The sequence below is a fragment of the Oncorhynchus mykiss genome, chromosome 16 (genome assembly GCF_057628025.1).
Source record: "Oncorhynchus mykiss isolate SJ-2025 chromosome 16, ASM5762802v1, whole genome shotgun sequence".
NCBI lineage: Eukaryota > Metazoa > Chordata > Actinopteri > Salmoniformes > Salmonidae > Oncorhynchus > Oncorhynchus mykiss.
Window position 1 is genome coordinate 7,981,564 of NC_143037.1, and position 11,879 is coordinate 7,993,442.

The following is an 11,879-nucleotide window of genomic DNA, read 5'->3' on the forward strand; positions in this document are numbered from 1 at the left end:
TAGTTGTAGTAGTAGTAGTAGTAGTAGTAGCTGTAGTAGTCAAAGTAGTAGTAGTCATAGTAGTAGTAGTTGTAGTAGTAGTAGTTGTAGTGGTTACATCAATGTAGTAAACATTCATCCTCTACCTGGTAGGAGAGTTCCTTGACTCTCCTCTCATATTTCCTGACTGCTTTGATGGCATCAACTCCCCTCCTCTGCTCTCCCTCCAACCCTCGCATCTGCAACCGAGGTGGGTCCAAAGGTTGGAATCTCACTCTTTCCAATATGTACGTTTAATTAATAAGCTCTTATTTTGAAAACGTATTTTTTGAAATTCAGATGAACAGTTGCTGTAGCCGAGATATTTTCCTACCACTGTACCTACCCTTGTACTCAGTCTGCACTTCTTCTGAATATCATCAATTTAAGAGCATTTGCATATGCATTTGCATATCAAATCACAATAGCTGTTAACTCACCCTGGACTCCAGTTTCTGGAGCTGCTTTTCTTGCCTCCCTTCATGGCCAGATTCTCAGCTTCATCCAAACGGTGCTGCAGGTCCTTGACTGTGACCTCCAGGTTCTTCTTCATCCTCTCCAGGTGAGAGCTGGTGTCCTGCTCCTTCTTCAGCTCCTCGGCCATCATGGCCGCCTGCATTAGCACACAGAGAAGCAGGACATACAGGTGAGAGCTGGTGTCCTGCTCCTTCTTCAGCTCCTCGGCCATCATGGCCGCCTGCATTAGCACACAGAGAAGCAGGACATACAGGTGAGAGCTGGTGTCCTGCTCCTTCTTCAGCTCCTCGGCCATCATGGCCGCCTGCATTAGCACACAGAGAAGCAGGACATACAGGTGAGAGCTGGTGTCCTGCTCCTTCTTCAGCTCCTCGGCCATCATGGCCGCCTGCATTAGCACACAGAGAAGCAGGACATACAGGTGAGAGCTGGTGTCCTGCTCCTTCTTCAGCTCCTCGGCCATCATGGCCGCCTGCATTAGCACACAGAGAAGCAGGACATACAGGTGAGAGCTGGTGTCCTGCTCCTTCTTCAGCTCCTCGGCCATCATGGCCGCCTGCATTAGCACACAGAGAAGCAGGACATACAGGTGAGAGCTGGTGTCCTGCTCCTTCTTCAGCTCCTCGGCCATCATGGCCGCCTGCATTAGCACACAGAGAAGCAGGACATACAGGTGAGAGCTGGTGTCCTGCTCCTTCTTCAGCTCCTCGGCCATCATGGCCGCCTGCATTAGCACACAGAGAAGCAGGACATACAGGTGAGAGCTGGTGTCCTGCTCCTTCTTCAGCTCCTCGGCCATCATGGCCGCCTGCATTAGCACACAGAGAAGCAGGACATACAGGTGAGAGCTGGTGTCCTGCTCCTTCTTCAGCTCCTCGGCCATCATGGCCGCCTGCATTAGCACACAGAGAAGCAGGACATACAGGTGAGAGCTGGTGTCCTGCTCCTTCTTCAGCTCCTCGGCCATCATGGCCGCCTGCATTAGCACACAGAGAAGCAGGACATACAGGTGAGAGCTGGTGTCCTGCTCCTTCTTCAGCTCCTCGGCCATCATGGCCGCCTGCATTAGCACACAGAGAAGCAGGACATACAGGTGAGAGCTGGTGTCCTGCTCCTTCTTCAGCTCCTCGGCCATCATGGCCGCCTGCATTAGCACACAGAGAAGCAGGACATACAGGTGAGAGCTGGTGTCCTGCTCCTTCTTCAGCTCCTCGGCCATCATGGCCGCCTGCATTAGCACACAGAGAAGCAGGACATACAGGTGAGAGCTGGTGTCCTGCTCCTTCTTCAGCTCCTCGGCCATCATGGCCGCCTGCATTAGCACACAGAGAAGCAGGACATACAGGTGAGAGCTGGTGTCCTGCTCCTTCTTCAGCTCCTCGGCCATCATGGCCGCCTGCATTAGCACACAGAGAAGCAGGACATACAGGTGAGAGCTGGTGTCCTGCTCCTTCTTCAGCTCCTCGGCCATCATGGCCGCCTGCATTAGCACACAGAGAAGCAGGACATACAGGTGAGAGCTGGTGTCCTGCTCCTTCTTCAGCTCCTCGGCCATCATGGCCGCCTGCATTAGCACACAGAGAAGCAGGACATACAGGTGAGAGCTGGTGTCCTGCTCCTTCTTCAGCTCCTCGGCCATCATGGCCGCCTGCATTAGCACACAGAGAAGCAGGACATACAGGATTCAAAGAGTGATGACTATGACAGTAGTTCAAAGTGTACTCAGAGAAACCTCTGGTTGTCACTCAAGTCCGTCGTGGCCTTCTTAGCTTTCTCCTCTAGATTGTTGGCCTCCCCGTCAGCCTGGAGCTGGGTCGGTTGACATTGGGTTGGTTGAGGTTGGGTGGGGTTGAGATTGGGTCGGTTGAGGTTGGGTCAGTTGAGGTTGGGTCAGTTGAAGTTGGGTGGGTTTGAGGTTGGGTCAGTTGAGGTTAGGTCAGTTGAGGTTGGGTCGGTTGAGGTTGGGTCGGTTGAAATTGGGTGGGGTTGAGGTTGGGTCAGTTGACGTTGGGTCAGTTGAGGTTGGGTCAGTTGAGGTTGGATTAGTTGAGGTTGGGTCAGTTGAGGTTGGATCAGTTGAGGTTAGGTCGGTTGAGATTGGGTCAGTTGAGGTTGGGTCAGTTGAGGTTGGGTCAGTTGAGGTTGGGTCAGTTGAGGTTGGGTCAGTTGAGGTCAGCATTCAGCTTCTTCTTTGTGCTCATCAGGTTGATATTCTGAAACACAAGTTATTCAACTTGAGAATACATTTTTCCTGAATTTCCTCAACTGTAATTGACATAAGTATATATTCATACAGGTATTGGGTTAAGAAGCAGCCTGAAACACTAACCTGGGAGTGCTGCAGCCCCACACTCTCACAGGCGCCCGTGAGCCACCTCTCCAATGGCGTTGTCAGCCTTCTCCCGCTCTCCCTCTCTGGCACTCGAGGGCGCCAGGCCGCCTTTCATTACGCACACTTGTCACCATCATTACGCTCATCAGCGCTCATTGGACTCACCTGGACTCCTTCACGTTTTGATTGTCTTCCCTATATCTGTCTGTTTCCTCTGTTTCATCCCAGTGTCAGCATTATTGCCATGTCTGTTTCCTCTGTCCAGACGCTGTCTGTATTCTGTCCATGTCTGTTTCCTCTGTCCAGACGCTGTCTGTATTCTGTCCATGTCTGTTTCCTCTGTCCAGACGCTGTCTGTATTCTGTTCATGTCTGTTTCCTCTGTCCAGACACTGTCTGTATTCTGTTCCTGTCTGTTTCCTCTGTCCAGACGCTGTCTGTATTCTGTCCATGTCTGTTTCCTCTGTCCAGACGCTGTCTGTATTCTGTTCCTGTCTGTTTCCTCTGTCCAGACGCTGTCTGTATTCTGTCCATGTCTGTTTCCTCTGTCCAGACGCTGTCTGTATTCTGTCCATGTCTGTTTCCTCTGTCCAGACGCTGTCTGTATTCTGTCCATGTCTGTTTCCTCTGTCCAGACGCTGTCTGTATTCTGTTCATGTCTGTTTCCTCTGTCCAGACGCTGTCTGTATTCTGTCCATGTCTGTTTCCTCTGTCCAGACGCTGTCTGTATTCTGTCCATGTCTGTTTCCTCTGTCCAGACGCTGTCTGTATTCTGTTCCTGTCTGTTTCCTCTGTCCAGACGCTGTCTGTATTCTGTCCATGTCTGTTTCCTCTGTCCAGACGCTGTCTGTATTCTGTCCATGTCTGTTTCCTCTGTCCAGACGCTGTCTGTATTCTGTCCATGTCTGTTTCCTCTGTCCAGACGCTGTCTGTATTCTGTCCATGTCTGTTTCCTCTGTCCAGACACTGTCTGTATATATTCTGTTCCTGTCTGTTTCCTCTGTCCAGACGCTGTCTGTATTCTGTCCATGTCTGTTTCCTCTGTCCAGACGCTGTCTGTATTCTGTCCATGTCTGTTTCCTCTGTCCAGACGCTGTCTGTATTCTGTCCATGTCTGTTTCCTCTGTCCAGACGCTGTCTGTATTCTGTCCATGTCTGTTTCCTCTGTCCAGACGCTGTCCGTATTCTGTTCCTGTCCATGTCTGTTTCCTCTGTCCAGATGCTGTCTGTATTCTGTCCATTTCTGTTTCCTCTGTCCAGACGCTGTCTGTATTCTGTCCATGTCTGTTTCCTCTGTCCAGACGCTGTCTGTATTCTGTCCATGTCTGTTTCCTCTGTCCAGACGCTGTCTGTATTCTGTCCATGTCTGTTTCCTCTGTCCAGACGCTGTCTGTATTCTGTTCATGTCTGTTTCCTCTGTCCAGACGCTGTCTGTATTCTGTCCATGTCTGTTTCCTCTGTCCAGACGCTGTCTGTATTCTGTCCATGTCTGTTTCCTCTGTCCAGACGCTGTCTGTATTCTGTTCCTGTCTGTTTCCTCTGTCCAGACGCTGTCTGTATTCTGTCCATGTCTGTTTCCTCTGTCCAGACGCTGTCTGTATTCTGTCCATGTCTGTTTCCTCTGTCCAGACGCTGTCTGTATTCTGTCCATGTCTGTTTCCTCTGTCCAGACGCTGTCTGTATTCTGTCCATGTCTGTTTCCTCTGTCCAGACGCTGTCTATATTCTGTCCATGTCTGTTTCCTCTGTCCAGACACTGTCTGTATATATTATTGGTTATTAAATGTTCCCTCCCTGTACCTGCTTCTCGTCTCCAGCGTTGATCCTTACAGTCCTTGGACATGTGGTGCTGCTGCTCTGCCTTGGCCTCTTGCTCCTCCTCAAACTGTTCCCTCAGCAGGTCACAGTCATGACAGGACAGTTGGAGGGCGTGATCGGTGCTATTCACAAGGCATGAAAAAAGAAAGACATTGATTGCAATGGATTGGCATCATACTCTTTTTTTTTAAAGCTCATCTTTAATGAAACAGATGGTAAACTTCTCTAGTCTTGTGAGTTAATGTCAAGTCGTCTCAAGGTCAAGGAGTCTTAACAAAGCACTGCTAAACAGGGTAGTTCAGTCCGACTCTTAGACACACTATTATCTGATGGACAACAATAAACAAACACTGGTATGAATTCTTAGAGTGTAACCCCTGAATGGTTGCCTATGCTTGTCACGCCCTGACCATAGTTTGCTTTGTATGTTTCTATGTTTTGTTTGGTCAGGGTGTGATCTGAGTGGGCATTCTATGTTGGATGTCTAGTTTGTCTGTTTCTGTGTTTGGCCTGATATGGTTCTCAATCAGAGGCAGGTGTTAGTCGTTGTCTCTGATTGGGAACCATATTTAGGTAGCCTGTGTTTCACTGTTGGTTTGTGGGTGTTTGTTTCCGTGTCTGTCACCACACGGGACTGGTTCGGTTCGGTTATTTCACTTTATTGTTTTATATTTCATGGTGTCCAGGCTTTTCTTATTAAAAACGACATGGACACTTACCACGCTGTGCTTTGGTCCGATCCCTGGTCCGATCCCCGATCTTCAGACGAAGAGGAGGAAATCTGCCGTTACAATGCTGTTAATTCAACATGAACCAAACCGTTGGCTTCGGAAACACTGTATATGTCATAGTAAATACAAAAGTAGAATCATATTCTGTATATTGTCAGAAAATATTGATCCATATTCTTGTTGTTTTTATAGCAACATGGGGCCTTCCTAGCCGACATTGTTCAATAGCCAGTGAGTTCTAGTATGACTAGTCACTACCCTCTAGTGTCAATACTGTGAAAAAACAGGCCTACTTTTTTTACTTCACATTCTTTTGATGAGTCAATAGAGCCACCTCCTAGATGTATGGAGATGGCTCTGGTGTTCAATATTTCACAACACTCTCGTGCATTTGGTGGTGTTTAGAATGCTACTCATCTGTAACCTGCCATGTGACCACAACACCCTATTTGATAGGCCTACCGCGCTGTCGCAGCGTAAACAGGATGTTGAACGTTTTCACTGAGTGCAGCTCAGGAGGGACATTTCTCTTTGTTTACCAGACCATGATCTTATTCTGATTATAAACTGGGTGGTTCGAGCACCGAACGCTGATTGGCTGACAGCTATGGTATACCAGACCGTATACCACGGGTATGACAAAACATTTATTTTTACTGCTCTAATTACATTGGTAACCAGTTTATAATAGCAATAAGGCACCTCAGGGGTTTGTGGTATATGGCTAATATACCACGGCTAAGGGCCGTGCCTAAGATCAGCCCTTAGCCATGGTATATTGGCCATAAACCCACCTCCTCTGGCTTTACTGCTTAATTACGAGATGGAATTACTTCAGCATGACACTGGGCCGCTAGCAAAAGCCAGGAGAAGAGGGACAGGGATATGGGACAGGGATATGGAAAGGTGGATATTAGAGGGAGTAATGGAGGAGGAAAATTAGGATTAAGAAGAGGTTGAAGAGAGTGAGGGCGGCAGAGGTTGAGCCTGTTGAAGATGGTGGAAGAGAGGTAAGATGGTGTGTTGAAGAAGACTGGGGTCAAGTGCAAACAGTGTGAGCCAGACTGAGTTCTGGAGGTGAAATGGAATTAAATGATGGAGATTTAAGTGGTGGAAGGTGTGGTGAGCAGCCTGAGCCTTGCATTGATGGACATGGTTATGATAAAGATGAGTTTGGCCCAGTGGGAGTGAGATTTTTGAAGAAAGTGGATCTAGGCCTTTTGGCTGATCCATGGGTGGTTTGAGGTTGGGTGGAAAAGATGGTGGGTGCTGTTGAGTCGGTGAAGGTAACCCAAAGAGGACTTGTGATGTTTGTTTGTGTTTCTTCAGATCAGAGGGAGCGGGCACTCCATGCGACGTAACTTGGGCCATGATCTGTGTCTTGCTTTGCTCTTAGAAATCGGGCGCCATTGAAGGGAGTGTTTTCTGGGGTAGCATTAAGTGATGAGACGGAGTAATTAAAGTTGAAAATTCTTTGTGTCTGTGACGCCCGCCGATTGGTACGATGCAGACCCAAGATGTGGGAAGTGTGCAGGAGGGCATTTGACAGAGGGATCTGTAGTTTTGGTGGAAGAAGTTGTGTGCGTCAACTGTAGGGGTGCACATGTTGCTGGGGGTCGGCGGTATCCGTTGAAGAATAGGCAGGTTGAGGTGGCCAGGGTCAGAGAAGTGCCGAAGGTATTGTATGACGAGGAAGTGAAGAAGGTAGAGGAGGATGGGTCAAGGATGAAGTATCCTGAGAGGATCCCAGTTAGTAGTAAGGACAGGCCAAAGTGATATACTGTATTCTTCAGTAACATATAATGGCCAACCACCATTAAACCTCATCGAAGAACAAGAAGAAGAGAAACAAGAAGAAGAAAAACAAGAAGAAGATAGGATGTTCGTGAAAATTCAGTCGGACATGTAACAACTCTACAGGCCTTTCAGAAACATAGTATCCGTCTCAGTGGACATTGAAACAATGTACAAGGAGGCCTGGTACAATTTTAAATCCTGGCAACCTTCACTCCATTTTACACAAGTATATGTTTTAATACCCAATTAAATTAAACACTCACAGAGACCAGTCTCAAAACCAATCTGTAGCGTTTATTCTCGAGAGTACTGAACACGATACAGTTTACCACAGGTTATACACTGAAAATGACATCATTAGTTTTTCGCACTGTCCCGTCTCTTCTTCACCCTGGAACAAAGGCAGTATCTCAAGCCTTCCCACATCGTCTCCCTACCAATTTATTATAATTTATGACTGAGTCAAGGTCTTCCTGTGTAGATAAGCATTCTAGCCAGTCTGACGATAAGTTCATTCATTTCTACCAAGGAACAGACAGTCATTGTTCTAATTCTTGATTATATTTACACACATAATATTCAGTACTAGGATTAAAAGAAAATTCATACATCTATACAGTAACATAATAGTATTCTGATTATTCAGTCCTGATTGAAATGTATACATAATTAGTCATTATTGATAAAAAATCCCTTAACACTAACTCACACTGGGGGGGGTGAATGAGAGACCCAAACCCCCACACCGGACAGTGATGCCTTTGGTACAGTCTCTGTGTATGAGGACAGGATGTTTCTAAAGGGATATGGAAGAATGTCTGACAGAATACTGAACTATCCATGATAATACATGTGGTAAAGAGGTCAATCGAACTCGATCAAAACAATGGAATTGCCATGGAAATGAGAGTCTCCTCATTGACCGCCAGCAAAACTAGCCTATATTTAGACCATTTTTTAATGTTTATTTCACACTACGTTGAGGTAAAAATCTGAGTATAATGCTTGTATGGATGTGAACCCCAACACGTGTCGTTGTTACCAATCAACTGCATTACATTTCAAAATTACTTTGACTACCACCACTGATTTCTGTATGCTAGCTATCTCAAAGGAAAGCTCTGACCTACTACAGTAGCTATATTGGTCTATTGTACTTCAAATAATATGTATTCTGGTTGCTTAGGAAGCAAACCTTCTCAGACAGCCTAATTCATACTCTTTATTTAACTAGGCAATTCAGTTAAGAACAAATTCTTATTTGACAATGACGGCCTACCCCGGGCCAAACACTCCCCTAACCCAGGCAACGCTGGGCCAATTGTGCGCCGCCCTATGGGACTACGGATCACAACTGGATGTGATACAGCCAGGGATCGAACCAGGGTCTATAGTGACGCCTCTAGCACTGAGATGCCTTAGACAGCTGTGCCACTCGGGAGCCCAAGAGGAGGTTACTTGACCTCTTAGAGGAGGTTACTTGACCTCTTAGAGGAGGTGCTCCCAGAATAATGTGATTTGTATCGCATACAAGGTCATGTATTTTATTCTTCCCAGCCACACTTAGACATGACCCCTTTCCATGACCTTTTCAAGCCTTTTTTATACTCACCACACCATCAGGTTTGATTGAATGAGCTGTTTTGTCTTGTAGTAATGTGGTGCCTGCCTGTATTTCCTTAACCATTTATTTTAACAATACATTCAATGAAAAAATAAATATATTTTATAAGATATTTTTTGGTGTCAGGAGGTACCCAACATAACAACAGGTGGTGGTGGGTTCGACACGGTCCCTCATATAGAGGTCTATAGAGCCTGTCTGTATTCCTGACTTCTGGAACCTTTCGCATACCTGTGTAATATTGACAAACTCAGAACCACTTGGTAGGGCATGGGTAGAGCATTTTGTGTGTGTTATTTCTTACATTATTAGCCCTGAGCGTTCTTTTGTGATATTACATACAGGAAACTTATGGATATCAGAGCGGAGGTGACTCACCAGCATTACGACCAGAAATACGACTTTCCCTAATTGGATCCTTTGTTCATACCCCCCGCCGCCCAGAGGCCTAGACGCCGTCCAGAGGCCGGGACGCCGTCCAGACGCCGAGACGCCGTCGGTGGAGAAGAGGTATTCGGAGTGGACTTCAAGTTCGACTCAGGTGGTGCGCACACCATCCACCGCTTCCGAGTATATTACTCGTTAATGTTCAGTCCCTGGACAATAAAGTAGACGAGCTCAGTGCGAGGATCTCGTTCCAGAGAGACATCAGGGACTGTAACACACTCTGTTTCATGGAATCATGGCTCTCTCTGGAAATACTGTCCCCGTCCATACAGCCAGCTGGGTTCTCAGTACATCTCGCAGAGAGTAAGAAAGAACTCTCCGGGAAGAAAAAAGGTGGGGATGTATGTTTGATGATTAACTACTCATGGTATGATTGTGATAACGTACAGGAACTCAAGTCCTTTTGTTCACCCAACCCAGAATACCCCACAATGAAATGCGGAACGTATTATCTCACAAGAATAATCTTCGGTTCTAGTCTCAGCCATGTATATTCCCGCTCAAGCTGATACCACGACAGCCCCAAGGAACTACACTGGACTTTGTGTAATCTGGAAACCACATATCCTAAGGCCAAATTTATGGTAGCTACAGATTTTAACAAAGCAAATTTGAGGAAAACGCTACCAAAGTTCTATCAACACATTGTCTGTGGTACTTGCGCATCAAAAACTCAACCATTGTTACTCTCCCTTCCAGGATGGCTACAATTCCACCCTCCCTTGGGCAAATTAGATCATGACTCCATCCTGATCCCGCCCTTCCTATAGGCAGAAATTCAAACAGGAAGTACCCGTGCAAAAGACTATTCAATGCTGGTCTGACCAATCGGAATCCATGCTTCAAGATTGTTTTATCACGCGGACTGGAATATGTTCCGGGTTGCCTCTGAGAATAACATTGAGGTAAACATGGACACGATGACTGAGTTCACCAGGAAGTGTATAGGGGATGTTGTTCCCAGTGTGACTATTAAAACCTACCCAAACCAAAAAACGTCAATAAATGGCAGCATTTTGTCAAAACTGAAAGCACAAACCACTGCATTTAACCAGGACACGGTGACAAACATTGTAGTTATTCCCTCCGTAAGTCAATCAAACAGGCAAAACATCAGTACAGAGACAGAGTCGCAATTCAACGGCTCAGACACGAGACATACGTGGCATGGTTTACAGACAATCGCGGATTACAAAGGGAAAACCAGCCACGTAGTGGACACCGACGAGCTAAACACCTTTTTAGCCTAACACAGTGCCACCAAAGTGGCCCGCTCCCAAGGACTGTGGGATCGTGTTCTCCGTGGCCGAAGGGAGTAAGACCGTTAAGCATGTTAACCCTCGCAAGGCTGCCGGCCCAGACGGCATCCCTAGCCGGGTCCTCAGAGCATGCGCAGACCAGCTGGCTGGAGTGTTTACGGACATACTCATTCTCTCCCTATCCCAATCTGCTGTCCCCACTTGATTCAAGATGTCCACCATTGTTCCTGTAGCAAAGAAAGCAAAGCTAACTGAACTAAATGAATATTGCCCCAACAGATCCACAGATGATGCAATCTCTATTGCACTCCACACTGCCCTTTCACACCTGGACAAAAGGAACACCTATGTGAGAATGCTATTCACGGACTACAGCTGTTCAACACTATAGTGCACTCGAAGTTCATCACTAAGCTAAGGACCCTGGGACTAAACACCTCCCCTCTGCAACTGGATCCTGGACTTCCTGACGGGCCGCCCCCAGGTGGTAAGGGTAGATAACAACACATCCGCCACACTGATCCTCAACACGAGGGCCCCTCAAGGTGTGTGCTCAGTCCCCTCCTCCCTGTTCACCCACGACTGCACGGCCAGGCATGACTCCAACACCATCATTAAGTTTGCCGATGACACAACAGTGGTAGGCCTGATCAACGACAACAATGAGACAGGAGGAGGTCAGAGACCTGAACATGTGGTGCAAGGACAACAACTTCTCCCTCAATGTGATCAAGACAAAGGAGATGATTGTGGACCACAAGAAAAGGAAGATCGAGCACGCCCCATTCTCATTGACGGGGCTGCAGTGGAGCAGGTTGAGAGCTTCAAGTTCCTTGCCGTCCACATCACCAACAAACGAACATGGTCCAAGCACACCAAGACAGTCATGAAGAGGGCACGACAAGATTTGGCATGGGTCCTCAGATCCTCAAAAGGTTTTACAGCTGCACCATCGAGAGCATCCTGACGGGTTGCATCACTGCCTGGTATGGCAACTGCTCGGCCTCCGACAACAAGGAACTACAGAGGGTAGTGCGTACAGCCTAGTATATCACCGGGACCAAGATTCCTGCCATCCAAGACCTCTATACCAGGTGGTGTCAGAGGAAGGCCCTAAATATTGTCAAAGACTCCAGCCACCCTAGTCATAGACTGTTTTCTCTGCTACCGCATGGCATGCGGTACCGGAGCACCAAGTTTAGGTCCAAGAGGTTTCTAAACAGCTTCTACCTCCAAGCCATAAGACTCCTGAACAGCTAATCAAATGGCTACCCAGACTATTTGCTTGCTATATATTTGTATATAGCCCCGCTATTGTTATTACTGCTGCTCTTCAATCATTTGTTATTCTTATCTCTTACTTTTTTGTTGTTGTATT